The sequence below is a fragment of the Callorhinus ursinus genome, unplaced genomic scaffold, assembly GCF_003265705.2.
Source record: "Callorhinus ursinus isolate GAN/ISIS: 27379988/994484 unplaced genomic scaffold, GSC_fseal_2.0 scaffold5, whole genome shotgun sequence".
In the NCBI taxonomy this organism is placed as follows: domain Eukaryota; kingdom Metazoa; phylum Chordata; class Mammalia; order Carnivora; family Otariidae; genus Callorhinus; species Callorhinus ursinus.
Genome location: NW_027397067.1, coordinates 63761576 through 63789570, shown reverse-complemented (window position 1 = coordinate 63789570; position 27995 = coordinate 63761576). Strand labels below are relative to the sequence as shown.

General features: G+C 43.4%; 1 protein-coding gene and 1 long non-coding RNA gene across 2 annotated transcripts in view; one reads left to right on the top strand and one right to left on the bottom strand.

Moving 5' to 3' along the window:
• SNTB1 (syntrophin beta 1) overlaps nt 1-27995 on the top strand; it is a 234321-nt gene that overhangs the window by 152626 nt on the left and 53700 nt on the right. The gene's annotated exons all lie outside the window — the stretch shown is intronic.
• LOC112823351 (uncharacterized) lies at nt 15074-18376 on the bottom strand. Its single transcript, XR_003208006.2, has 3 exons — nt 18315-18376; nt 17558-17666; nt 15074-15171 (listed from the first exon to the last, which is right to left on the bottom strand). It is a non-coding gene; the product is annotated as an uncharacterized lncRNA (long non-coding RNA).

The window sequence follows — 27995 nt, the reverse complement described above, 5'->3', positions numbered from 1 at the left end:
ATCTGTTTGGGCTGCTGTCTATAATAAAATACCATAAAATACACTGGGTAGCTTAGAAATAACAGAAACGTATTTCTCACAGTTCTGGAGGCTGGAAGCCCAAGATCAGGGTACCAGCATGGGCAGACAAGGGCTGTCTTCCGGACTGTAGACTTCTCGTTGCATCCTCACAGAGGGAAGGAGTGAAGGAGCTCTGTGGAGTCTCTTGTATAAGGGCACTAATTCCATTCACGTGGGTTCCACCTTTATGACCTAATCACCTCCCAGAGGTCCCCCACACCACCTTCTAATACTGTCACCTTGGGCATTAGGTTTTCAACATGGGAATTAGGGGAGATGCAAACATTCAAACCATAGCCCAATGAAATATTTGCATTAGGGCTTTAGGAAGTGATTTCCTGTCTGTTTCCCTCAGCACTCCTGAGAACTCACTGATTCTATAGCCCTTGACTACCAGAGCACAGGGGAGTTCTGTTGTCTTGATGAGTGAGCCCATGCCCATGGTGCAGGTGTGCCCAGGTTAGAGGTGTGGGCCACCTCGCTGTGCAGGAGCCTCACTCCCTTTCAAGAAGGACACAGACACCATCCGAGATGTTGTGCCTGCCTCATGGTTGTCATGGTGCCAAGTGCTTATTGGGATTCTGCCAAGAAAGGTGTGATCATGGAGAATAAAAGCGCCTCTTTGAATTGTGCTGACAAGAAAGCTGATTCTTGGTGTTGGAGTGTTTAGTTTGACCTTTCATTCTTAAGTGGTTTTATGAAAATGTGAGCCCTGCATGCTCTGTAATTTTGAACATAGAGGTTTTTCTTGTTTTGTTTTGTTTCTTCTTTTTTAAACCAGGCCTACAAAATTCGAGCTAATCTTAAACACCCATGTTGGGTCCACTAATCATCTCTAAGGGATCCACTCATTGTGCCATCCTTGACGAAAAGGGAAACTGTTAGTAAAAGCATGAGAGTCCTACCCAAAATGTCCTATTAAATCATTACTTAGAAACATGACAGGCATGGAGATCTGAGGAAGCCCTTCTTTCCTAATATAACTTTCCCACTCCTACTAAAGTTTGTTGTCCTCCAGGAGGGGTGATAAGAAGTGTACGAGCAGGATTTATGTGCCAAATGATGCATGGCAGGGGGTGACTTGAGAGGCCCCACTCTGGGGAGAACAGTTAGTTTTTCTTTTTTTAAGATTTATTTATTTGAGAGAGAGAGAGTGCATGCGTGTACATGCGCGGGTGAGCTAGGGGACGGTCATAGGGAGAGAGAGAGTCCTGAAGCAGGCTTCCTGCTGAGCGAGGACTGGGGAGCTGGATGCGGGGCTTTATTCCGGGACCCCGAGATCATGAACTGAGTGAAAACCAAGAGTCGACTGCTTAACTGACTGAGCCACCCAGGCGCCCCAGAACGGTTAGTTCCTTAAAGACCTACTTATTACTGGCTCTTTAGTAAGAGCTGAAGGAAGAAACTGGTAGGAAGGAAAGAAGAACAGAGAAAGAAAAGAAAGGAAGGAAGAAAAGGAGGGAGGAAATAAACAGAAAGGAGAAACACATGCTATAATCATTTTACCTCCATTAGATTTAAACCAGTTTATGTCATTCAAAGGATAGAAATAACATTTGGATTTAGAGACATGCTCTAAATCTTTTCACCCTGACCTTGGGGCTGCTTGCTTGGATCCCTGATGAATGGTGTTTGGTTCCTGGAAATATGATAATGCCACTTGTTTTCTTATTTTGGGTGATAAACCCAATACATTCCTCATGTGAGCAGAAATGCACATCGATAACCGTGAAGGCCCATGGGTCCAGCAAAGGGATTTTTCCTCCCCTCAATTTTTAATGAGGCCCCGTATTTGTCATCATCCCCAAAGGCTACTCTGAGCACAGTGTCCTCAGCGTGTGCACCAGAGCTGATGCCAAGCTGCTGACCCCTGCATTTGATGAGGCCTCAGCTGAGACTCTGGCCCAAGCTCCAACAAATTGTTGGATGCGTCGCATTGATTCTTGGCTCTGATACCAACGTAGAGCTCATGAGTTGTGTGGTGCCCATGTGAACCCAGGCTCTGGCAGTGCTTATGCCAGACGCATGATGAGATGAAGCTGGGAGGAGGGCAGCAAGACCCCCTGCGCACTGGCATCTTAACAGACGTGAGCAACGAGAAGAGCTGTGTTGCAGAATCACCATTTCGTAGCTTATGGGAAGTCATAAGCGATCAGGAGGTGGAAAAAAAAAATGCTGTCTTCTAGCTCCTCTTAAATAAAAAAAAAATCCCTCCACATCAGAGAGATGCTTTATGAACTGTGAAATGGGGAAGAAAGTTGAAATGTTTAAAGAGTCAGGTAATCACTTTTATTATCAAAGGGAAGCTGACTTCCAGGCTGGCTGTTGAGTTAACGGCAGATTTAAGAGCCTCGGGCATGGCCATGTGGCACTGACCACAAGGACACTGGTGATATTTCAAGGCAGCGCTGTGTTGTCTAGTTCGTTTTTTTTTTTTCTTCCCCTCCAGGAGATGGCAGGCCAGAGCCAGGGCACAAAAGGGCATGCTACTCTGGCCTAGGAAGCAATTTTTCAAAAGGCAGTTGCACACAAACATTTCTGCCAGCACGCTCTGTGAGACATAATCCTGTGTCAGAGTAGGAGTTGTGCCTGTCTTATTGCACCCAGAGTTCCTGGCACGGTGACCAGGAAGGAGCGGCAATACGCCTTTTTGCTGTTGGACTCACTAAGGAGCTATGAAAATTGAGTGTAAGAGCCTTGCTACTAAAGATAGCTATTAGACTTTGGTCCAGGGACTGCTCTTAAATTTGTTCCAGATGCCTCATTTCACAGATAGGAAAACTGAGGCAAAGGAAAGGTGAGTAGCTTCGCACTATATTGCACAGCTTCCCGTAAGTGCTAAGGTTGTATGGGGAAGAAGTGTGCCTGCATGGTGCCCTGGGTAAACAGTGGACACAGAGCCCAGGGACCCAGTTCTGATGCTCACACTGCGTTTGTGAGCTCTTTCTTCTTAGGTGAACTCTTGCTAGTCTCTCTGAGCTTCTGCATCCACCCCTGGAAATGGTAATGGTAGTAATGCATGCGAAGGCACTTTGTAAACTACAGAGCCCCATATAAATGTAAGTGATGATTAATTTTCCAAGACACTGTTGTCCAAACTCTGTTGTTACAGTGTTTTTTTTTTTTAAAGGGGTCATGTAAGAGTAAAGGAAGGAATGGAATCCATGACCAAATGACTGAAGCAGGGGCGCTCAGCGGCTCAGTTGGTTGAGCTTCTGACTCTTGGTTTCGGCTCAGGCCATGATCTTGCGGTTGTGGGATTGAGCCCCATGTTGGGCTCCATGCTCAGCAATGAGTCTGCTTCAGATTCTCTCTCCCTCCCCCTCTGCTTCTCCCCCTGCTCATGCATTCTCTTTCTCAAATAAATAAATCTTTTAAAAAATTACTTTGAAGGAAATGCTGTATTTTGCCATTAATATTTTGCTTATATTAAAGGCTCTGAGAAGGCCTGATATAAAGAAGTGCATTTGACTGTGTTTTTGTTTTGTTTTAAAGATTTAGTTATTTATATATTTGAGAGACAGAGAGTAAGCACATGAGCCAGGCCACGGGGGTGGGCGGTAGGAGGTGGGGCAGAGGGAGAGGGAGAGAGAAACTTTAGCAGACTCTGCGCTGAGCATGGAGCCCGATGCAGGGCTCAATCCCAGGACCCTGAGATCATGACCTGAGCCGAAACCAAAAGTCAGCCACTTAACCGATTGAGCCACCCAGGCACCCCCATATGAGTATGTTTAATGCCATGGTTCTTAAATCCATCTCAACCACTATAATTTTCCATCTTTACCCATGTAGAGACAGATGTGAAAAATGTCACATTCTTATTTTGTATGAATGTTGATAAATGTTAAATTCATTCATTCACCATCACTGATTGAGCCTCTGGTGAGCAAGCAGCAGACTGTGGTGTTTCTCGAAAGTAGTTTACGGAGCTCCATCAGGATCACCAGGAGAGGGAATGGTGCTAGTTAAAGTGCAGCTTTCTGGGTCCTACCCCAAACCTACTGAATCAGAATAACTCCAGAGTCGGGGCCTGGGAATATGCATTTGCCGCCAGTCCTGGAAGATCGTGATGCGCAAGGAGGTTTGATAACCGCCCCTGTATGCTGTGCTAAAGAAGAAGTTAGTTACCCTGGTTTTATGAGTTACTAGCTATATGACCCGGGCAGCTACTTTCATGTTTCTGAACTCCATTTTAAAGAAAAGCAAAAAGGCATATTGCCGCTTCATAAAGGTTTTGTGAAGATTTAATGCTATAATCTATGCAAAGTGCTAATTATATCTATCTTCGTCCTTTTGGGCTGCTGTACCCAAATTAACACAGATTGGGTGGTTTATAAACCACAGAAATGCCTTTCTCACAGTTCTGGAGGCTGGGCGTCCAGAATCAGGGTGCCAGGTGGGTAGGGTGAAGGCCCTCTTCTGGGTGGCAAATGTCTCCTTGTATCCCCACATGGGGGAAGGTGGGGGCGTCTGTGGGATCTCTTTTATAAGAGGGCTAGGGTGCCCGGATGGCTCAGTTGGTTAAGCCACTGCCTTCGGCTCAGGTCATGATCCTGGAGTCCCGGGATCGAGTCCCACATCGGGCTCCCTGCTCAGCGGGGAGTCTGCTGCTCCCTCTGACCCTCTTCCCTCTCGTGCTCTCTCTCTCTCATTCTCTCTCTCTCAAATAAATAACTAAATCTTTAAAAAAAAAATAAGAGGGCTAATCCCATTCCTGAGTACTCTGCCCTCATGGCCTAATCACCTCCCAAAGGTCCTACCTCCTCATACGATCACTTTGGGGATTAGGATTTCAACATATGAGTTTTGGAGGGATACGGACATTCAGACCATAGCAACATCTGCTATAATGAGATCTCATTAATGGTGATAGTAGCTGTTGCTGTTACTATTATTGTCGTTGTTGTTGTTCTTATTCCTGGGACCACTGTGCAGGTGGAGACATAAAATAAGCATGATCGCTCTCCTCGAGTGCTCTGTCCAGTTAGCAGTCAGCTACATACACCATGATCTGGGTGCTGTAGGAGTGAAATCTAATGGAAAGCCGGACGTTCACTGTGTGGAGGGGCTCATGGAAGGCTGTACGAAGAAGATATTTGAGCTAACCTTGAAGGAGGTGTCATTAGGTAAAAACCAACCAACTCCACTAACGCACAGAAGAAAAAAACTATCCTAAGGGTCCTTGCAGCAAACCCGAAGGAACATTGCCACATATCTGGCCTTGCCTTTTTGGTAACTGGGAGTTGGCTTCCCATCACTTTGTGTCTCAGAGGTATTCTTTCTCTGATTTAATTTTCTTCACAGATTGTCATAGGGAACATTTTTTTCTTAAAAAAAAAAAAAAACAACTCTGCAAATATTCAGAAATAATTAAAAATAATAGTTCTAGTTTCTTTGTTGACTCCCCCCACCCCCAGCTTCTAGTGGCTGTTTGATAACATTTGATTTTGTTGCTTCTCTCTTTTTTCCCACTCTTTGTTCTCTCGCCAGTAGGTGGCTAAAAGTGACCATGAGCAAAGATCTAATTAATTCCTGAGTGGTGGATAGGACTAATAACAACCGGCATTAATTTCCATCTGAGCCACCCAGGCGCCCCGGCATTAATTTCATAAGTGTTCTGTTTAGCATTATTAAGAAAATTTCGCAAATTTTAGTTGATTGCTTGCTATAGGATCAGTCTTGCTCAAGGGTGTTAGTAGGCTATAAATGCAAAACATGGTCCCTGTCCTTAAGTAGCTGATTAATGAAGGAAATGCCAAAGTGCGAAGTTTCAAAGTCAAGTAGTGATCCACAGAGAAACCGTGCAAGGCCAAACACAATCCTATTTGATTAAATAATTGTATAAGTCTTTCTGTGATTAATTATGAGATCAGGTGGGCTAAGTACCTTGGTCCGGCCCCATGGAGTATTCCAAAAGAAAAGATACGGGTGGAAAATCTGAATTTAGTAAGTCTCACTTCTGGTACCCTGAAGGATGCATATTTTCTCATGGGGCAGCAGGTCCGTGCTATGATTCCAGAGAGTATAGAGCCAATTTTTCAAGTATTTTCTACAAAGATTGGCAGACATCACGCAGAGCAGTAGCCTAGCATTGCTGGAATGTCCATGCACACAGACATGTAATATGACATAAATTGAGACACATCTCTTCCCTCCCCACCCCACGCAGAAAAGGAGGAAGAATATATGAGAGGATTGATTTGGTTTGGTTTTCAGCCATTTTGGTGATTTTTTTTTAAAACAAATTTTCTTTTGAAAAATTAATGTGTGTGGGGCGCCTGGGTGGCTCAGATGGTTAAGCGTCTGCCTTCGGCTCAGGTCATGATCCCGGGGTCCTGGGATCGAGTCCTGCATCGGGCTCCCTGCTCAGTGGGGAGTCTGCTTCTCCCTCTCCCTCTGCCATTCCCCCTGCTGTGCTCTTCTCTCTAACTCTCTGTCAAATAAATAAATAAAACCTTTAAAAAAAAATTAATGTGTGCTCATTGTGAACACTATTTTCCATTCATTTTTCAGTGTGATTATGGATATTGCAAGAGTGGCTCCCATGGGATGGGAGGCAGGATGGGTTGGAACTGCTAACCTTAGCAGCAGCAGACTCTTCTGATGGCTCAGGGCATCCTGCTCCAGACGGACTGGACGGTGGTGGGAGTCTGGCTGGCAGGTGGTCACTTGATCGGCCACAGCAGTCTTTGGTGAGAGAAACCCTCTAGCACAGAGCTGTATACGCGGTCTACCCCATCACTTCCCTCAGTTTAAGGAACATGGAACATGAACTACACAAGAAGGAAGCAGGCAATTTGACAGAGTTCTTCCTATGTTACGATCTTTGCTTTTTCTGTTGTTTTTTTCTTGCCCACTTTTTTTTTTTTATTTTGTTCTTCCTCTTATTTTATTTTTCCTTTCTACTTGTTTTGGAAATCATATAGTCTTTATCTGTCCTTTTAGTAGTTACCTTTTAATTTTTGATGTGTGTATATGATTTAAAATCCAAACAATTAATTTCTCTAACCCCTTCTCCTCAAATACAAGGATCTTAGGAAGCTTTCACACCACTCTGTCTTCCATGTTACTTTGTTCCGGTCTTATCTCCCACCTCCTTTTACGTTCCCCAGACCGGTCCTCACTTCCGTTATCCAGCAGTGATACTGGCTTGGGTTTGCACATAAGTCGACTGGTTTCTTTGCTCTCCGTTGTTCTCTACTCCCACTCCTTCCCTTGGGATTCAGTTTCTTTTTCTCCTGAAACACTTCTTTAGTGCTTGTTTCGTTTTGTAGCAAGAGTCCTTGTCTTATTCCGTGTATGGCTTCTAATACTTTAAACAGACTTCACCACATGTCTGTCCTTTCTTGTGTTATAGTGCATTGTGTTTGTTTACCGGGGCGCCGTTACAAAGTACCACAGACTGAGCAGCTTAAACAACGGAAACTTACTTTCTCGCACTTCTGAGACCTCTCTCTGGCTTGTGGGTGGCTGTCTTCTCCCTGTGTCCTCACATGTTCTTCTGCCTGTGTATGTCTGTCTCTCAATCTGCTCTTCTTGCAAGGACAACACTCATAGTGGATTAAGCCCCACTCTGATGACTTCATCTTACCTTAATTGCATCTTTAAAGAACTCTTGTCTCCAAATACAATTGCATTCTGAGATACTCGGGGTTAGGACTTCAACACATGGACTTAGGGGCCGGTGGAGACACAATTTAGCCCATACCGCAAGTTCTTAATGGTCTAAGAACCCCATGTGATGTGTCTGTTAACTCATTCTCATGGAGGATTTTCATCACATGTGCTTTGAAATTTTGGACTGTGAACTCATCTCCATTGGGTGTTTAACCGTGGGAATACCATGTACATGGGTTAAAGGTGTGTCCCTACAGGGCAGCTTTATCCAGAAGGATCTACCCGGTGCTGCCAGAGTTTCAGTGGCTCAGGCCAATGTTTATGATAATTACCCTGCTTGGGGTTTCCCAGATCATGTAGACTATAGAAATACCAACCACAGACCCTCACAAATCCTCTCAGCCTGTGGTTATAAAGTATCAGAGGAGACCTTTTATCCTATTCAAATTATAGGATGCTGTGAAGACAGGTTTTTTTTTTTTCTTTCTATCAACTCTTTCACTAGCTTGAAGCCCTTAAAAGGTTCATATTTATGCAGAGACATCAATTACAACCTCTCACCTTATAGGCACGGCCACCCACAGAGCCGTGCAGTAGCTAATCCTACGTGATGCTAAAACCTGTTCTGGGTTATGGAGACAATTACCTCTCCTTCATTCTATCCCCATCTTGGTCATAGCATCAACTTATTGCTTCACATCACTTCGTTCTTTTTTTCTTGCACCCAAGGCTTTCAGATATTCATTCATGTCCAATTTTGTCCAGCATGTTTAGGTGTTTGTAACACGAGGATTTTCAAGACATCTAGTCTTCCATTACCAGAGTAAAAATTTAGGTGGTGAGATTGCTTTAAACTTATCGATTAATTTAGGGAGGAGTGACATCCTTGTGATAATGAGTATTCCCTTCCAAGAATTGGATATTTGTCTGAATTTTCTTGGTGTCCCTCCATTAGGTTTTTAAAATTTTCTTTGTGTGGTTTTGTACTTCTTTCTATTTCTTATTTATCTTTAGCTATTACACATAGGATCTTTTTTATTTTAACTCTTACTAACTTTGCATATGCAAAGGCTATGATCTCCATATGTTAATCTTGTTCCTAGCTAACTTGTTGAATTCTGTTGTTTCTGTCAGTTTTCCAGTTGCCTCTCAGGTTTTTCGGGTATGCAGTCATCTCAGCCCTAAAATATGACACTTTTACCCCTGTCCTCGAATGTTTTATGTCCCTATTTTATTTCTTTTGCTAGATTGATAGTACTTTTGTAACAATGTTATATAATAGATTGGAGAGCATTATTTTTTTTAAAGATTTTATTTATTTCTTTTAGAGAGTGAGACAGTGTGTGTGCATGCGGGGGGAGGGGCAAAGGGAGAGGGAGAGAGAGAATCTCGAGCAGACTGACCTGGGCCTCGATCGCTCACGACCCAGAAACCATGACCTAAGCCAAAACCAACAATTGGACGCTCAACTGACTGAGCCACCCCGGTGCCCCAGGAATAGAGAGCATTCTTACATTTTCCCTAATTTAAACAGGAATGCTGCTGTTGGTTTCTTGTTAAGCTTGACTCTGGCTAACTTGCAGATTGAAGTGACATTTATGTAAGTCTCCAGAATTTAAAAGCACTTTCTTGCCCGTTGTCGTGTTGAATTCTTGCCACCACCTGGTTTTATAAGACATGGAAAATATTGTTTGATCAATTTTCTTTTAAAGACGACTTATGGAAGATTTTCTCTGAGTGGCCAGTGACCTTCAGTTGTCCTGGCAGGTGAGTTTTATCCACTTTTGGTTACCAGAAATAGTGATAAGACCTACCTAGTCACAAACATCCTATTGACTGTTTTTTTTTTTTAAAGATTGTATTTGTTTATTTGACAGAGAGAGACACAGCGAGAGAGAGAGAACACAAGCAGGGGAGTGGGAGAGGGAGAAGCAGGCTTCCTGCCGAGGAGGGAGCCTGATGCCAGGCTCGATCTCAGGATCCTGAGATCCTGACCAGAGCCAAAGGCAGACGCTTAACGACTGAGCCACTCAGGTGCCCCTATTGTCTGTTTTCTTATTGAAAACCCAAATCTGGTCTTCTCTTTAACTAAAAAGCACCTAAGAAAAATTAAAAAGCAGTGTACTATTTTGGACTGAAATATATATGTCGCAATATAAACTTATACAGTAGTCACTATTGCTTAAAAGTGTATAAAAAGCACTGCAAAGCCCTGGTCTGGCCCATTTGTCTTTATGCAATTGGCATTCACTGAGCTGCTGTGTAAGGCTATATGGTTTGTGCACTCCTCAGAGGTGCCCAGCAGTGGAGGTTAGAGGGGGAAAAATCCAAATGACATTGTACTTGCTAAGCTTCATGTTGTGGATGATGGCCGCAGCCTGACCCCACCAGAGGAAAGGGCGGTTTCTTCAACATAAAGGCTTTCTGTAGCTAAATGGTGTGCCTGCAGGGCTGTGGCTTCCCAGAAGAGGGCGCCGTTCCCAATTCTCTTAAAGAGTCTGTAAGGCTGCTATCACAACCCCAGGATTAAACTCAACCCCCTAAAGCCCAATTCCATACACAGTTCATACAGTCTTACCTTAGAGCCGTACCAGGTTTTTTCTCATCTGGACTTTAAGAAATATGAGAGAATCTTTGTAGAAGGTTCCCTTTTATAATTCTCAGTTCTGAAACATGATGCCATCTTCATCACCATCAGCTGGGCATCTACTAAGCAGGGATCCCTAATAAGCACTGGATAGAAAAGGAGCTAAATGCACAGCTTAGCATGGCTACTTAACAAGCACTAGCCAAGGTTATACATCATGGATGGTCTTGTGAATGTACATTACTCTTAGCTGAAGTGAAGAAGCATAATCAGATGCAGTAAGGGGTCCTGATTACATATTCCCATCTATTAGTCTTGGAGCTATTGCCTGGGAGTTTGGCAAGCCTTGTGGAAGATGGAGTAAGTAAAATCTCCTTCGAGGGCAAGTTATGAGGAATGAGCACACTGACTCCTGAAGGCAGATAGAGGTCCTGAGTCTCTGTCCACTGCAGAGGACTCAGCCTATCTCTTGCTGCTCCTCCACAGTTTGGAGAAAGGGAACTGCTAAGTCAGCACTGATGAGTCTAATAAATACAGAGGTGGAAGGAATTTTATACATCGCCCACTCTGTACCCCTCAAATATGAGGAATGTTGGTTCAGGAACGTTCTGTACCATCCCAGGAGCGCATGCTTGTCAGTGGGAAAATAGAGACAAAAATGCAGTATGGGGGCTCCTGGGTGGCTCAGTCGGTTAAGCATCTGACTCTTGGTTTCAGCTCAGGTCATGATCTCAGAGTCATAAGATCGAGCCCCACGTCTGTCTCCGCGCTGGGCTTGGAGCCTGCTTAGGATTCTCTCTCTCCCTCTGCCCCTCTCACCCCACACCCCTCTCTGTCTCCTTCTCTGAAAAAAATATTCAGTGTGGTCCTCATCTTTGAGATTCAAGATGTCACTCCTTGTGAAGGTTTCACTACTTCAGTAACAAGTTATGACATACATATTGTGTGTATTCATAGTCTCTGGAGTAGTGATGGCTTGAATAAAGAAGCACACCTTACTGGACACAAGTGCCTGGTTTTCAATCCTGATTTCTATCTGTCTTACCCAGAAATCGTTATTGTTGTTCAGTCTTTAGATCTGATGCTTCTATTTGTGGAATCGCTGGATACATGAATATAAGACACAAATTTGTAAGCTTTCATAGGCTAATCAGTGACCTATGACAGGACCACATGCGACAAGAAGAGTTGATATTTGGGGAGGTGGGAGAATGGGCCACTTAGCGGTGGAAGCCTAACTAACGGGATGGAGACTCAGGTACCGAGAGCTCCTCCATGAGCCATGAGAAAGAAAGGACGCCAAATGCAAAGACCAGTGAGTGGACAGATGGAGAAGCACTTCTTTCTGCTGACTTTCCCCTTTTCAGAAGACCTGTTAGGGTGATTTCTGAATGCAGCTTGAACCCCATAGAACCTCTGGGCAATGTGGCACTCAGCAAATGTCCCTTCTCATCTTGTGAGCAGAGAACACTCGAGCATGTAGGCGAGAGCCCCCTCCTTTCAGGTCATGTTCCACAGGGCAGTGGTTCTCAAACTTCCTCCTGTGTCAGAATCACCTGGAGTGTTCCTTGAATCACCACCTACGTGGCTGGGCCCTACCCCAACAGTTTCTGGTTCAGGAGGTCTGGGTTGGGCGTCCAAGAATTTGCATTTTTAACAAGCTCACAGCCAATGGCGATGATGCTGGTTCTGAATCACACTTTGAGAAACACTGCTCTTGAACAGTGCTTTTCAGAAAACAAGTGATAACTAGAGAGTGAGTAAAAAAGCCTCCAGGGGTCCTTCTAAGGATAATAGAAATATTTTAAAATTAGATTACAGTGCTAGTCATACAATGCTATACATACAGTAAGATTCACTGACCCCTACACTCTAAGTGGGCAAGGGTTGTGGTATGTCAATCACGTGATGATAAAACTGGGTTTTAAAAGTCATTACTTATAGAATGAATTACAAACAATTTTCTTTCAGTTAATTAGAATGAAAGAGAAACTCTCCTGTGTTTTACATAGTGTATGAGGATTCTCCAGAGAAACAGAACTAACAGGATGTGCGCGCGCACACACACACACACACACGCGCGCGCGCACACACACACACGCACACACACAATGAGAGAGACCAAAATCTGCAGGGCAGCCTGGCAAACTGGCAGGAGTGACAGCCCTATTCTTGAGTCCGAAGGCACCCTAGCCTAGAGACCGAATCTTTCCTCTTTGGGGGACCAAACTGATTGGATGAGCCCCTCCCACATTACGGAGGATAATCTGCTTTACTCAAAGTGCAGTGATTTAAATGTTAATCACATCTAAAAAAATACTTGCATGGCAACACCTAGACTGTTGGGTCAAACAACTGTGCACCAGAGCCTAACCAGACTGGCATATAAAACTCACCATTGCACACAGTAAAAATACTGTTTTTGCGAAACTGTTGTTTCCACTTTCACACACACACACACACACACACACACACACACACACAGGCATGCATCTGGGTGAACTGGCTGGTAGTTGAAAATGTCTTCATTACTGTGAGTCGCCAATTAAAAAATACCAAAGACTCTGCTTAGAACACTTCTTCATAAAATAGACAAAAAGAGCCAGTAACAAAAAGAGCTGCTTTCATACTTTTGGTAAAAGCACACTAAATGGAATTCAATGAAATCTTTTTATGCCTCAAGCTTAAAGACTCAGTGGAAAGAGAGTAGTCCCCGGACTCTGGGAGCCTTATCTGGCTATCACCTTTATTACTCTAGACAGCCATATGCTTGTGACCGTCTGAGGGCTTGTAATGACAAGCCTGGGATGATTGAACCAAGTGGAAAACACATGTAGGCTGGCAGGCACATCTTGTAGACAGATCAAGATGATTAAGCAGTGCTTCCCTGTGCCATTAACATGTGACCAAAGCAGTTCATTTGGAGGAGGCTGTTTTGCTGTGGCAGCTTCAAAACATAGTAACACTGTGCTTTCTTAACCAGTTCTTTGCATAGCTGGTGATCCTGAGCTCGCGCTGCATCCCCAGGCAGGGCTCGCGATACAAGTCGTGGGCGGGGTGAGACATAGGAAGTGGTCAGCATTGTTCATGATATACATTACTTTGTATTTTTTGTTTTGTTAAGGGCTTTATGATGAGGGTCTTTGTTTTTTAGCATGAGGGATATGATGAGGTTAGAGATGGGGTCAAGCTCAGCATGATGTAAGGATGTCTGTGAGGTATTTTTGGGAACACACTTACAATTTACATTTTTTATGGTAATTTCAAATTGTCTCATCCAAGTAAGATGTCTTTGAGTATCAGATATTTTCATCCTCATGTGACTAGTGAAATCTAAATTCTAACATCTAAGTTTGCCATTGTATGTAATGAGCCCACCCCCACCCCACATGCTGCCTACCCCCTCCCACCTTGAGACCACTCTAATGATGATAACAGGAACTGGCCCCATTCTTCGCTGAGATTCGGGATTATTTCCCAGAGTGAGAGGGCAGGACTGGGAGACAGCACCCAGCCTAAATGCTATGCCCCTCCTCCTTCTCCTGGGACCCTTGGGCAACTAGCTCTTTCACCCGCTTGAGTGTGGGGAAGTGGTAGCATGTTTTCCCATCCGCCTGAACTGTTTGCTTTTTCTTCCAGCTTCAGTCTAGCCAGTTCCCTTTTCTCAGGCTGAACCAGACTGGGCATGGCTGTGCTGGATTCTCATTCTGTCTTCTTCTCCATCCAGACTTCCCAAGATGGCCCTGCTCTGTGGCTTCTATTTCTGCCTCCTTCACTCCACAGGCTTGCAGGTATGGTCCATCCCACTTCCTGAGGACCAAGCCCAGTTTTCCCCCATCTCATGGGCAGCCCAAAACTGTAGTGACACTACATCATGCTGACCAAGACAACTTGTAGATGAATTAAATGATCAATTTATAGGGGTACTGGGTGGCTCAGTCGGTTAAGCATCTGCCTTTAACTCAGGTCATGATCCCAGGGTCCTGGAATTGAGCCCCGTGTCGGCTCCCTGCTCAGCAGGGAGCCTGCTTCTCCCTCTCCCTCTGCCTGCCACTCCCCCTGCTTGTACTCTCTCTCTCTAATAAATAAATAAAATCTTTTTAAAAAGATCAATTTATAAATAAAATAAGAGACAAGTAGAGAATTTCAGCTATCTATGCTCAGTAATATCTATGCCTACTGAATGCTTTTTTAATTGGGATGGTGGCTTAAAACAACCATTTTATTATCTCTCACAATTCTGTGGGCCGACTGGATTTGGCTGAAAAGTACTGCTGCTCCACGTACTGTCAGCTGGGGTAGCAGTCATCTGGAGGCTTGGCTGAGTTACCCCATCCAAGATGGTGCACACATATGGCAGGCAGTTGGTACTGTTGTCAGCTGGGACCTCGGCTGGGATTGTCACCTGGAGCGCGTTGGTTCTCCATGTGCCTTCTCCATATGATTTGGACTGCTCGCAGCCTGGCAGCTGGATCCCAGGGGGGAGCATTCCAAGTGTACTTAAGCAGAAGTTGCAGACCTCTAAAACCCAACCTCCAAAGTTACACAGCATCATGTCTGCTGCACCCTGGTAGTCAAAACTAGCCACGGGGCCAGCCTGCAGAAGGGAAATAGATTCCACCTCTTAATGGGGTTGTCTTTAATCTATCACATCTTTAAATCTATCACATCAATACAGATAAACAGATGAAGAATCGGTGGATTGAAACATTCCAACAAAGATTTTCAGGAAATAATGGTGGTTTTTATGTACTTCTTGTTGTTTTACTGCATTTTCTGATTGTTCTAGCAATAAATGAATTGCTGTTTTTTAACTTTGTTAAGTGTCATACATGCATAAATGTTCATATGTTATCAGTACAGCGAGGTGAATGTTAACAAATTGAACATCCTCTTGCAACTTGCATCTAGATCAAGAAAGAGAACATTATCAGCATTCCAGAGATCTTCAATAGCTGTTACTTTTGCTAAGACAAAACAAGCATTTAATATTTAAAGAGAAGCATCTATTATAAGAAAAACAACAATTCTTAAATCTTTTATTCTGTACAAGTAAAACACATCTTTGACATTTGCAAAATAACCACAAATCCTTAACGATTCTTTAAATTATAGATTTCAAGGCTCAATTGGCTAATATCCAATAATTTGCAACAAATGAATAGAAGAAGTGGATTTTCCCAACAGTTGGATGGCTAGTCTGAACATTTAGTGAATTGACTGATGGCCTATATCCTTATCAAAAGCTTTTATCATTGCCAAATAGTTATTTAATTCTTCAAACTTGTTTTGAAGTGAGGCATAAATAAATAAAAAATCAGAGTTTTGAGCAAAAGCATCAACCAGCAGTTAGCTTCAGAAACATACAAAAAACAAATCCACATGTGCATGAGTGTCATTTTTGTCCATCTTATCATTTCAAGAGGCAGTACGCTAGATTATCATGAGATAGAGATGATACAATTATACAGCTCGCCATTATTCAAATTATTTACATAGAATTTTGATTGATTTTTGATGCACATTTATATTTTGAGTTGGGCACTGATAAAGAATCAAGGACCAAGACTTGTTCTCATTCTTTAATTCTTGCCTTAAATTTCCCTCATGGCATTCACCTTTCCTGGCCACCTCATTTAAAGGCAGCATCCTTTCTTCCCATCCTGATTGTTTTCTGCAGAGCCCCTGTGGTAAACTCAGTAATGGCTGCCAGGTATATCAGGTCCTAAGCCCTGGAACCTGTGAATGTTATCTTCTATGGAAAAAGGGTCTTTGAATATGTGATTAAGTTAAGGATCTTGAGATGAGTAATCCTGGATTGTCCTGGTGGGCCCACCATGTAATCACAATCCCTCTTGTCTTTATGAGAGGGAGGCAGAGAGAAACCTCACACAGAAGCAGAGAAAAGCATTCAGGGAGAGAAGAAGCTGTGCTCTCTGGCTTTGAAGATGGAGGAAGGGGCCCTTGAGCCAAGGACTGCAAAAAATGCAGCTGTAGATCCTAGAAAGGCAAAGAAAAAATTCTCGTCTAGGGCCTCTGGAATGGGCACGGATCTGTAGACATCTTGACTTTAGCTCAATGTTGCTAGTTTCAGACTTCTAGCCTCCAGAACTATAAGAGAATGGAGTTGTTTTTTTTTTTAAAGATTTTATTTATTTTTGAGAGAAAGCGAGAGAGAGAGAGAGAGAGCATGATCCTGGGGGTGAGGGGCGCCTGCAGAGGGAGAGAGAGAGAAGCAGGCTCCCCACTGGGAAGGGAGCCCGATGTGGGGCTCCATCGCAGGACCCAGGATCATGACCTGAGTCAAAGGCAGATGCTTAACCAACTGAGCCACCCAAGTGCACCTGGATTTCTGTTGTTTAAAGCCACCAAGTTGTGGTAACCATAGGAAACTAATATAGTACCTGTCACAATTTGAATTATTTGTTGACTTACCTTTTTTATTCTTATCTCCCTCGTTGGACGCTAAGCTCCTGGAGGTAGAGACCTGGTTTGTCTTCCCTGCTGTATACCCAGTACCCAGTTGGGAGCTTGGCATAGAGTAAATGTATGCCAAGTGATTCTGCAGCTAATGACAAGTTGGAGGAGGTGCATGGACATTAAGGGTTGGGTAAAGGTTGGTGTGGTAAGAAGTGGGGACGAACATTCTAGATGGGGGTTCTGTTGTGAACAAACATGAAAATGTGAGGATGGAGAATTAATGTGGGGGGGTTTGAGGAAACCCATGAGATAAAAGGCCAGATAAGCCTAGAGAATCAGAGACACCCCTCCCCGCCCCCGGAAGTATAACATGAGGCCAGATTAAGGACTTCGAGAACCATAAGGAGCAGACAGGAGTAGAAAAGGATGTGGTAAAAGCTGATGGTTTTGGACTGTGTGCAGATGGCTTACCTGATGGACAGATATAAGCACCAGCAGAGTGGTGCTCTCCAAAAAAGAGAGAGGTTGAGCTCTGAGGAATGAATGAAGAATTTTACAGCTGGAAAATCTACCAAGAGACTCTTTTTTCCTTCAGCATACAAAATATGTTCTGTTTTGAAGTGAAGTCGTGATTTTAGTTTGAACTATGTGTAAGTAAGCAGAACCACAACTTTTTTAGGATTTTAGGCCTCTGCAGATCAAGACCACAGGATGGAATCATCCGTGGTAGGAGGCTGGGTCCCATCGCTGTGCATACTGTTCGTAGTCTGCAGAGATCAGCAAATGAGCTGGCTCTGCCTCCTTCTTGGTGGTGCTCCCAAACCCTCGCTTTGCATAATTAGCTGATGACTTATGTCCTCATTAAGAGCTTACCAGTCAAAATGGTGATCAATTAGCAAACTCATTCATTAGGATCTTTCTTTGTGGTTCTGTTGTGAAGGATACTCATTTTTTTCCACTGGTACTCCTGAAAACTGCCATTCTGTAAAAAAAAAAAAAAAAATGCCAATTTAGCAAGAACTCTGGCTATTAAACAGGTGTGTGCAAATTACACAGGCTTATAAAAATCCTTCACACTACTTGTGGGAGGCAGATTAATGCCTCATCCCAGTTGTTGTACTACTTTCTGATGGCTGCTATAACAAATTACCCCCCAAATTTTAAGGTTTGAAATAATACAGAAATATCAGAATCATTTGAGGTTTATACATTAAGACATGAGCTCTTTAGAAGAGACCCCACACACACATACTTTGTGAGTGACAGAAGTAATAAAGACTCATTAAAAACTCAAACAATACAGAATTGGGTAAAACAAATAGTGAAAGCCCTTCCTCCCTGCCTGCTTGATCCTAAGAAGGAACTCCTTGAACAGTTCCGTATTTACCCCCTTCTAGACAAGGACTTTCTTGTAATTGTGAATTCGGGCCAGCTTTAAAAATAGTCTCCCCGGATGGTTTCCTAGATGAGGTGATTTATGGGATTAGGAAAAACCCCTGTCCAGTGTGCCATCTCCAAATAATTTTCTCATTATGCCACTTTATGGCTGAAGTCCCATCATTAACAATTTATTTCTTTGGCTTAGTGGTTTTTCCCTTCTTAAGATGCAGATACCTGGTACAAGACTAACCCTGGCAGCCCGAACAGTCCTTGTAAGAATGAGTTTATTTAAATGAAGTCGGTCCCTCTCTCCACTCCCTTATCTCGTCATCTGCTTTGTTCGTGATCGCAATTTGCAATCCTTTGTGTGTCCCCTTGCCTTTTTCTTCTATCACCACCACTGACTCAAGTCCCATGAGGACCGGGAGTGCTTGTGCCTTCTTCCCTACCCACTTCCTGGGCTACGATGACATAGGATGTGCTCCATAAACATTTGATTGGATGAAAGACCTTGGGAGACTGGATTCAGGCATGGGTGCTGGAACACGATGGAAGGACAGAGAAGTGCCATGTGAGCTGGTGAGGCTGCCTCCCAGGCCCGGCTCCGAGGCTGGTGCCCCTGATTGGGACCTAGAGCTTGCTTCCCATGCCTGCCCCCCTTCGATTGGTGGCTCTGCTGTTGTTAAATAGTTTGAATGTCACTCCTGGTGTCACAACGGAACGTTGCTGACCTCACAGTCCTTGCCATTATCCACCCTGTGAATCAAAAGCCTCTGGTACTGATTTTTTAAAGTCTGAGAAGGTGGAAAATCAAAGCAGGAGAGGAGTATCTGTTTTGGTTGGATATTATGTTTTGTTTTGTTGAGTGAGTCCCAAAAGCTGTTTCTTCCCCCCTTTTTCTTTTTAACAGCTATATAAACATTTGCCAAAAAAAAAAAAAAAAAAAAAAAGCGATGGGAACAGGGTGTGGGTAAAGAGCTGCTGTTTGCAAAAATATGTCCAAAAAGCTGGCAACACCCATATGCCCTTTATTCCAAGTGTGCACATCAAGTTCATTGACCTGGTTAACACTTGTCTTTGACGGCAGTCAATGCAAAGGGAATGTCAGAATGAAGAATAGCAAAGCTTCATACATGTGAAGGTAATATAACATGGCATCAACTCCTCTTCAATAAAAATTAAAACAAAACAGAACAAGAGAACAACAAAGCTTCCAGAGTAGGAGAAAGTGGACTTGACTCAGTAGAACTCCTACGTAAGCTTCATAAGTGGCAGCAGTTAGCACCATGTATAATTGTATATTTCTTGTCTGTTTGAGGCTTTATGTAACATCGGTCCCCCTTCCAGCCTAGAAGCTCCATCTGGGGAGTACAGTCTGGTTCTGCTTGTCACAACGTGCCCAGTTGCTCGCACAGTGCTTGGCATACAGCATGTGCTAGGCAATATTTGTCCCACGAATGAGTACATATCACCTCATTTAGTTGGGATGGCCTATTCCAATGTGAATGGATTTTTAAAAATTGCCCAGCTTCTTAGTTTGACATAGGACTGTTTATATTTTTTGTCTAGATAGTTTTCTAGCAAAGCATTCAGCCTTTTTTTCACACTTAAAAAAAATCTGTTTATAGATAACTTAGTTTTTCTCACGAATGGGGTCAACTGTAGATAATTAGTAACTGTTATAATAGAAGCAATAAGAAGAGATTGTTCCCTAATATCCTCTTAATGAGAAAGCAGTAAAACTAAACTCAAGTGGTATGTTGTTTGTGCGTTTTTTGTTACTTGTATCATGATCACGATCATCATCGTCATCGTCGGCAACTGAACGGTCCCTTTTTCAGTTTAATTTAATGAGAATGGATCATTGCAGCCACTGAGACCAAAATGCTTGCTTATTAAGGAAGCCACTTCCTTTAACCTAAGTTGCACCTCTTTGAACACAATGCAGATGAAAGAGAACTGAGTTCTTACGCGGGTGGGAGAGAAAGGGGTGGAGACAGGACTGTGTGGGGCACTCAGGAGATTGAGGCTGGAAAGGACTCCAGAAGGCGCTGGGGGTGAGGCTTGCAAGAGGCAAAAGAGGTCAGAAGGAGCGTATTGACAGACTCATAAAACAGAGTGGTTGATACCAGCTGCAGTACATCAGCAGCCCATCATGCTGTCATTGGTTAGTGTGTCTTCTGCCCAAAACCTTATACTCCGCACACTGCGAGTATAAAGTCAGAGTTACTCTTAGGTTCTCCTTCCTGGCAGAGAATGAGGAGGTCCTGGAGTTGCTGTGCGTCTCTGGCCAATCTATCTAGAACAGCATGGATGCCTTTTGATCCTCAGGTCTTAAGATGGCTTGAGGGAAAAAGTGAGTATAACGGAAAAAAACACCAATTCTCTGAGGTAGAGATGAAGCAGACTAAATCCAACAGAGTTTGGTAAATGAAAAGCACATAAGAAGATGCTGTAGCGAGAAATAAACTGTTGGAAGCAAAAGATAAAAAGACAGGGAGTGTGTTCTTGGGTTTGAAATGGCTAATTTTCAGAACTTACTGATGATCCAAGGACCCAGGAAAATCCAGGACAGAAGTGTGTTTGAGACTCCATGATGCTGAGTGCCTGGCTGCTTAGGGTCTAGGTTTGGTGTGTTACCCTCCTCTACAGAGGCTTCCTTCAGGGAAGTAGAATGCCATGCAGACAACCCATTCCAGGGACTCAGAGGGCTGTCATTAAAACGCATGATTAGCACAGGGGTAGCAGGGACCAGACTTGGTTAAGGATGTGCTGATATGACAGTGATGTCATTTCATAACTGATGAGCCCTGCGGGGCCAGCATTATTGAAAACAGTGCCCACTTGACCACATGTACTCCTACTAATACTCTATGTAATACTTAACCGTGCTTGCTCCTTTTCATATGATGCTTCATTTGGTTCTCAGGTATCCTGTGAAGTAGATACTGTTATCTACTTAAATTAGGCCAATGTGAGGCACAGGTAGAAATTGGAGGAGGGCAGGAGAATGGAGAAGCCAAGGTATTTCTTCCCTCTCTCTGCTTTGAGGACCGTTGCCTGGAGCAGCTATGCCTCGTCTGATTCTAGCTCTTACCTGACAGTTCCTTCTTCCATGGGCCAAGCTCCCCATTGTCCGACCATGGTTTTGTTTCCTGCTCTGGTCCTCAGAATCTCCCCGCTCCGGAGCTCTACTCTCATCACTACCCTCTCTCAGTCCCGTTAGCTGTATGGTGGGAAGAGCATCAAGCCTTTGCTGGCCTAGGGTTGATTCTTCATCCTCACTTTGACTTTTCAGCTGTTCCAAAGCCTTTGTAACTAGCTCCATATATTCAGTCCTCTGGACTACCGGGCAATGCTCTGTTTTCTTGACTGGACCCTGAGTGATACATAGTAAACTGATTTTTATTCTGTTCAAGGTAGATACTATTGTTCGGATGACTTTTGAGTGTCAGGGAGAACAGGTGTTTACCTATATTTCTGAAGCCAGAGAGAGACAGAGAGAGAGAGAGAGATTGATTTTAGTTCAAGGAATTGGCTTATGTGATTGTGGGGGCTGGCAAATCTGAAATCAATAGGGTAGACCACTGAGAAGGACAGGCTGGACACTGAGAGACTTACGGGGGGACCCGAAGCTATACTCCACAGGTAGATATCTTTTTCCTCAAAGAAACTTCAGTTTTGCTGGTAAGGCCTTTCAACTGATTGGATGGGGCCCACCTGCATTACCCAGCATAATCTTTTTTTTATCCATCATGGGGAATGCTCATGGGTCAGGGCCTGGTCCAAGTGGGTGTAGTGTAGGGTTTCCCAGGAAGGGAAGCCGGGTGTGCTGGAGCCCTCAGGGTGTGCTTTGTGGTTCTGGATGTGTTGGAGAGAATAAGTTCGGGTCCAGATGGAGGGGCAGGCGGAGGATGCCCTGCGATGTTCTGAGCATCAGAGGCAGCTCAGAGGACAGTGGAATATAATATAATCAACTGATTATAGATGTAAACCACATCTACAAATACGTTCACAGGAATACCTTGACAGTGGTTTTTTTTTTTTAAGATTTTATTTATTTATTTGACAGAGAGAGACACAGTGAGAGCAGGAACACAAGCAGGGGGAGTGGGAGAGGGAGAAGCAGGCTTCCCGCTGAGCAGGGAGCCCGATGTGTGACTCGGTCCCAGGACCCTGGGATCATGACCTGAGCCAAAGGCAGATGCTTAACGACTGAGCCACCCAGGCGCCCCCTTGATTAGTGTTTAATTGAGTAAATGGATAGCATAATCTAGCCATGTTGACACATCAAACTAACCATCATACTGGAGAAGAGGAAGAAATGGAACAGAGAGCAAACAGACAAACGAGTGATTCACTGTCTGGTTGACAACACACACACAGGTACAAAAAACAGTATGAGCACAAGTGTGCTCACAGTGGTGATGGGAGTTTCAACCACTTGGTAGAGTCCTAACCCTGTCTGCAAAGTCTAAGGTATCTACCTCTTATGTCACTCCTTTTGAGGCCAGTGCCCCATTGTCTAGTAGTCTTGGTAATAGCCGAGGGCTCTTGTCTGGTTTCCAGAGCATTCTGGACTCTCCTACCTTCAATCCAATTTGAACTTCCTGCCAAAAATTTCGAGTCCCTTGAGTAAGTCATTGGCTTCTGCTTCAAGTTAATCTTTAATTAAAGCAAACACACACACACACACACACACACACACACATATACACACAAACACACAGCACCTGCTCTACACCAAACTTGTCCTGGATGTTGGAGATGTAACAGTAAACAAAATAGACAGTGTCTGTGTTTATGGAGCTTACAGAGTAGTTAGGACTGGCTACATAATTTCTGAGACCTACTGCAAAGTAAAAATGTGGGGCCCCTTGTTCAAAACACATTAAGAATTTCAAGACAACAATAGAAAGCATTAAACCAAGTGTGAGGCCCTTCTAAATACAGGCTGCTTGTCTCTGAAACTGGCTTAAATTGCAGTGATCTGGCCTTGACCAACTACCCAACAGAAATAGGCGTTTCTGGTCTTCTGCTTCCAGTGGGGGTAAAATATGGAGGGAAGCTATTCTGTAACCGTGGTCCTCTTCCTCAGGGAGGGATTTTCCTGTTAGGATGTATTACCACTTGGTCTTCCATAGACCATACTGAGCATCTATTATATGCTAGACACTGTGTTAAGTGTTGGGGATCCAGCATCCTTTGTGTATCCATCAATAATAAACCATAGAATATCGTGGCATAATAAACAATAAAGTAGAGTTATGTAAACTGGGTATGGGACTCAAGATCTCTGAACAATAGCTCGCCTAATTTTATAATGAGGATAGTAATCGCGTACCTCACAGGATTGTTTTAAGGCTAAATGAGATATGCTTATAAAGTAATGCCTGGTGTTTGGTAAATACTAAAAAAAAAAATGTTAAAGTGTTATTATTATTATCGCCACTTAAATAGACTGAAGTTATAAGAAACCGTAGAGTTGGTTGTATAAATACATACTCAGGGGGGCGCCTGGGTGGCTCAGTTGGTTGAGCGACTGCCTTCGGCTCAGGTCATGATCCTGGAGTCCCGGGATCGAGTCCCGCATCGGGCTCCCTGCTGAGCAGGGAGTCTGTTTCTCCTTCTGACCCTCCCCCCTCTCATGCTCTATCTCATTCTCTCTCTCAAATAAATAAATAAAATATTTAAAAAAAAAATACATACTCAGGTACCACCATGGAGATAGTTTACCATATGTTTAAATTACAACTCAAAAAAATTCTTACAAAGAAAACTTTCTACCTCAGTGCTGGTGTGCTCATTCAATAAAATGAGGGTGTTACCACAGAATGAAGTTGGGGCTGAAGGAGAAGAGTTCAATGAAAGCATGTTAACTCATTCTGGTAGGAATGATGCTGAGGCAGGCAGGAGGGTTTCATGTGAGGGGCAGCACTAGGGCCAATCTATAAAAAATAATATTTATGATGTCCAGAAAAGCAAAAGGGAATGAGCTGCAAGGTTGGGGTATACGCAAAAGTCCAGGGTGTTGCCTGAGTGGGAAGCGCTGGTTGAGCTCTGGAAGCGTCCCCTGAACAGTAGCTAATGGGCTAGAGTTAACACCATGAGCTCTGCGTTGGAGAGATGTAGGGATTCCTGCCAAAAAAATCAAGGGCTCAGATAGTGTCATGGCGCCCAACCCTGTATGAGGCATGAATTCATGGCCGTGTTAGGAGAGAGATTTAGGGTGGTTTCCTAGACACATGTGCAGCATAACCAGGGCACGGAACCTAAACTTGTTGAGGTAATGGAGCTACAGAAAGAGTTCTGATGAGGGCGATTCCACTGTGCAGGGTAGCAGGGGTTATTGGTGGTCCCTGGTCCGGCTGTTGGTCTGGTCTTTGTGCTCTAGGCACAGGAGAGACAACTCTCACCACAGCTCTCCCGAGGACCTACTTATGGCATGACTGCCTAGCTTAAAAGGCAAGATCCTGGACCAAGAGTATGTTGTAAGCACGGGACATGATGTTGTAAGCACGGGACATGTGGGTTTCAGGAGGTTAAGTCATGTTTTGTAAAAAGCTATTAATGGATTTGTAACACCTCAGATTGCTGCTGTCTTTCCGGTGTTGTCTCTTTTCCTCTTCAGCCAACATGCCTGCCCCATAGAACTGGTGACCATTCTCTGGATGCATTATTTCTCTTCCTAAGCTTTGCCTACACCACTACTTTACTCTCGTACCTTCCTGCTCCTCGTCTTGACCAGGAGAGTCCCAGCTGTCGCATCAGGAGAGATGACATCTCCTCCATCCTAACCCTCATCTTACGAGGCAGGATCAATGTCTTCCTTCTTAGAACACACAGGACATTTCCTCTTCCAGCACTTACAGTCTCCTACTGCTTATGTTCCTGAGAGTATGAATCCCTTAGATGTAAGGATGAAGTCTTATTCATTGTTTAGGTCCTGAAGCCTGGCCCAGGGCTTGGCTTGTAGTAGGAATTTGGTAAGGACTCCTTGTGTAATTGAATGACTGGATGGATAACCATCCATTATTAAAATAGTTACCATAATATTTTGTAGATTCCATGTCTTAAAAATATTTGGTTGACTTCAAACTTGCTGAGTAAATATTCTCAAAGACTGTAGATGATTATTAAATCAAAGTAAATATAGTCCTTTCAAAAATGTTTATCCCTATTTTAGAAACATTAAGTAAGTGCTTAGTACTTTTGCAAGTGACACTTAATGGATGATTAATATCGTAGGAGCCAAAATTTAGATTTAAAAAAAATTCTTCACAGAGCTAGAGCATTGAACTGTCAGAGGACAACAATTGAACTGTTCCTAAGTGAAAATTTCTATTACACTTTATAGCATATTTAAATCATATTAGCCTATTTTGTTTCTTTGTAACACTTGCCAAAGTTACTTTTTTATATTTGCTTATTTACTCTTCCTGACTTGTCTGCCTTCTACTACCATTCAGTGGCAGTGAGGCACTGAGCAGAGGACCCAGCACACAATTTATACTATAGAAATGTTTACTGAGGGGCTCCTGGATGGCTCAGTTGGTTGATCGTCTGCCTTCAGCTCAGGTCATGATCTCAGGGTCCTGGGATCGAGCCCCACATCGGGCTCCCTGCTCAGCGGGGATCCTGCTTCTCCCTCTGCCTGCTGCTCCCCCTGCTTGTGCTCTCTCTCTCTCTCTCTCTCAAATAAATAAAATCTTAAGAAAATAAACATTTATTGAATGAATGAATGAATATGTTCATAAAGCCAGACAGGAAAAAAAATGACAAGAAAGATTTCCTTTTTCAGAAAGCCACGTTTCTTTAGGTTCTTAATAGTGTACTACATTTACAGTTTTATAAATCTGAAGATGGATCTCCTATTTAAATAGTATAAAGGTAATTTTATATGAAACTTGTAATTAAAAGCCTCTGCAAAGGTCCAAGATCATCCAGAAAATGTTCGTACCGGGCAGGATTTCCACACCGACATGGTACTACGTGTGAAACGCTGCCTTCCTACGTCTCATTTGCTGCTGCTGGGCTTTGATAGAATGTTCGAATGCCCTTGGAATTTTCCCTGTGGTTCTTTTACTCCAGAGAGGAACACGTTGGCCGCAAATAGATTGTGTGTTGCAGAAAAGGCAATCTGAGGAAGAGAACATAAGGCTAGAAAGGGGAGGGAATACATGTCACCCTGTTTTCAAAGTTATATTCTACTCAGAAATATTTATATTGTCTCTTGTGGGATAGCTACAAAGAGCATGCCAGCAGACATGAAAGAGGCTTCTTCTCAGTGCGGGATGTGTCTGTACGTGTGATTCAACCAACCAAACGAGTGTCAAGTTGGATATGTATAAACAAGCCTACTGGGTGAAGGCAGAAGATACATCTGTGTTGGGATTGTTGGACGGGAGGACGGGAAGGATAATCGGGATCAGGGACATAGAATTTTGTAACTGGACATATTGTCACTCCTAATAATTTTGGAGTCCTTTTACTTAAAAGAAGAAGAGAACAGATATTGGGTGAGCAGCTAACAGTGAATCCCATAATGGTATAAGTGAAATCAACAAAAATCATGAAAATGGTACATGAATGACTAGGGTTTGGAAAAACTATGCAGGAATCCAATGTTCATGGATGTCACATTAGGAAGAAATGGTGGGGGGGGCGGGGGGAGATTCCCTCAGCAGAGCCCATCATAGCTCAAGAGGTGTACTCGGGCAGACACACCTTTATTCAGGTCAGCTGATTTTAACAACAAACATTTTCATAGCATCATGGACACTGGCTAAATGGCTAAAAAATGAAGGGCTTTGAGCCAATATCAGAATGAGTTATGTGGGCCAGGGAATCCCGAAGCAGGCTCCAGAGAAGTTGCAAAAATAGAGATGTGTAGTCTCAATCCCTAGATAGTAGGATTCAGTGGATTTGGGATTCAAGAATTGGTATTTTCACCAAATCATGGTGATGGTAATTAACACTCATTGTAGATGTTCTCGAACAATCGTACACACCGGACTTATCCAGGGCCTTTGCTATAAGTGCAGGTTCCTGGTACCACCTCTAGCACTTTTCCCCCTCCCCCCCTTTTCTTTTTACAACCCCTAGCACTTTTGAATAATTGGGTCTTAGAAGGGGCAGACATTAGAATTTGTCCCTCACAGCCTAGCTGATTCTGATGCAAGTTATCTGCAGACCACACTTGATCTTTGCTGGGCACTGTACTATGAGCCATTTATACACATTATCTGATTCCATCTTCCTAATGGTCTTAAGGGAGAGGGACTTTTATCACCCCCATTTTACAGATGAGGAAATTGAAACGTGGAGAAGATAAGTAACTCATTCAAGATCACACTGCGAAGAGCTGAGCTGACTTGCAGACCAGAACTGTCTGACAGCAAGATTTATGCTCTTAATACTACATTGCCTCTTTGCTTCCAGGAGGTCAGAGAAAAAGAAAAATGAATCTAGTGATTCATTGCCCCTAGTTGGGGCAGGTTTTATGAAGGCATTTACTAAAGTAGGATAGGTGGACTAACTAATGTTGAACTATCTCTAAAATGAATTATTTTTTGCTTCTGTTTATTTAGTTTTGAAAATCTGATAAATCCAACTGAAAGCGAACATGTTGGTATTTCTTTCATACAGTGAATGCTGTTATGGTGTCTGATGTTATTGAGGAGCTATGAGACCAGGGCATGACTTTAGAAAATGCTGACATGGTGTTGAGAGGCTAGACACTCCCTATGTTTTAATAGTCTTCCTCCTTCAAAGCACCCTTCCTTTCTCCTTTGAAGGAGAAATAAAATGAGAAAATCTCCCAGAAAACCCACAGATACACCCAGTGAGAACAAAACAGAAGATGCTGAAGCAGAGATTTTTTTTTCTTAAGAACTCACTCCTTTTGGATTTAATGATAATGTCAACTGCC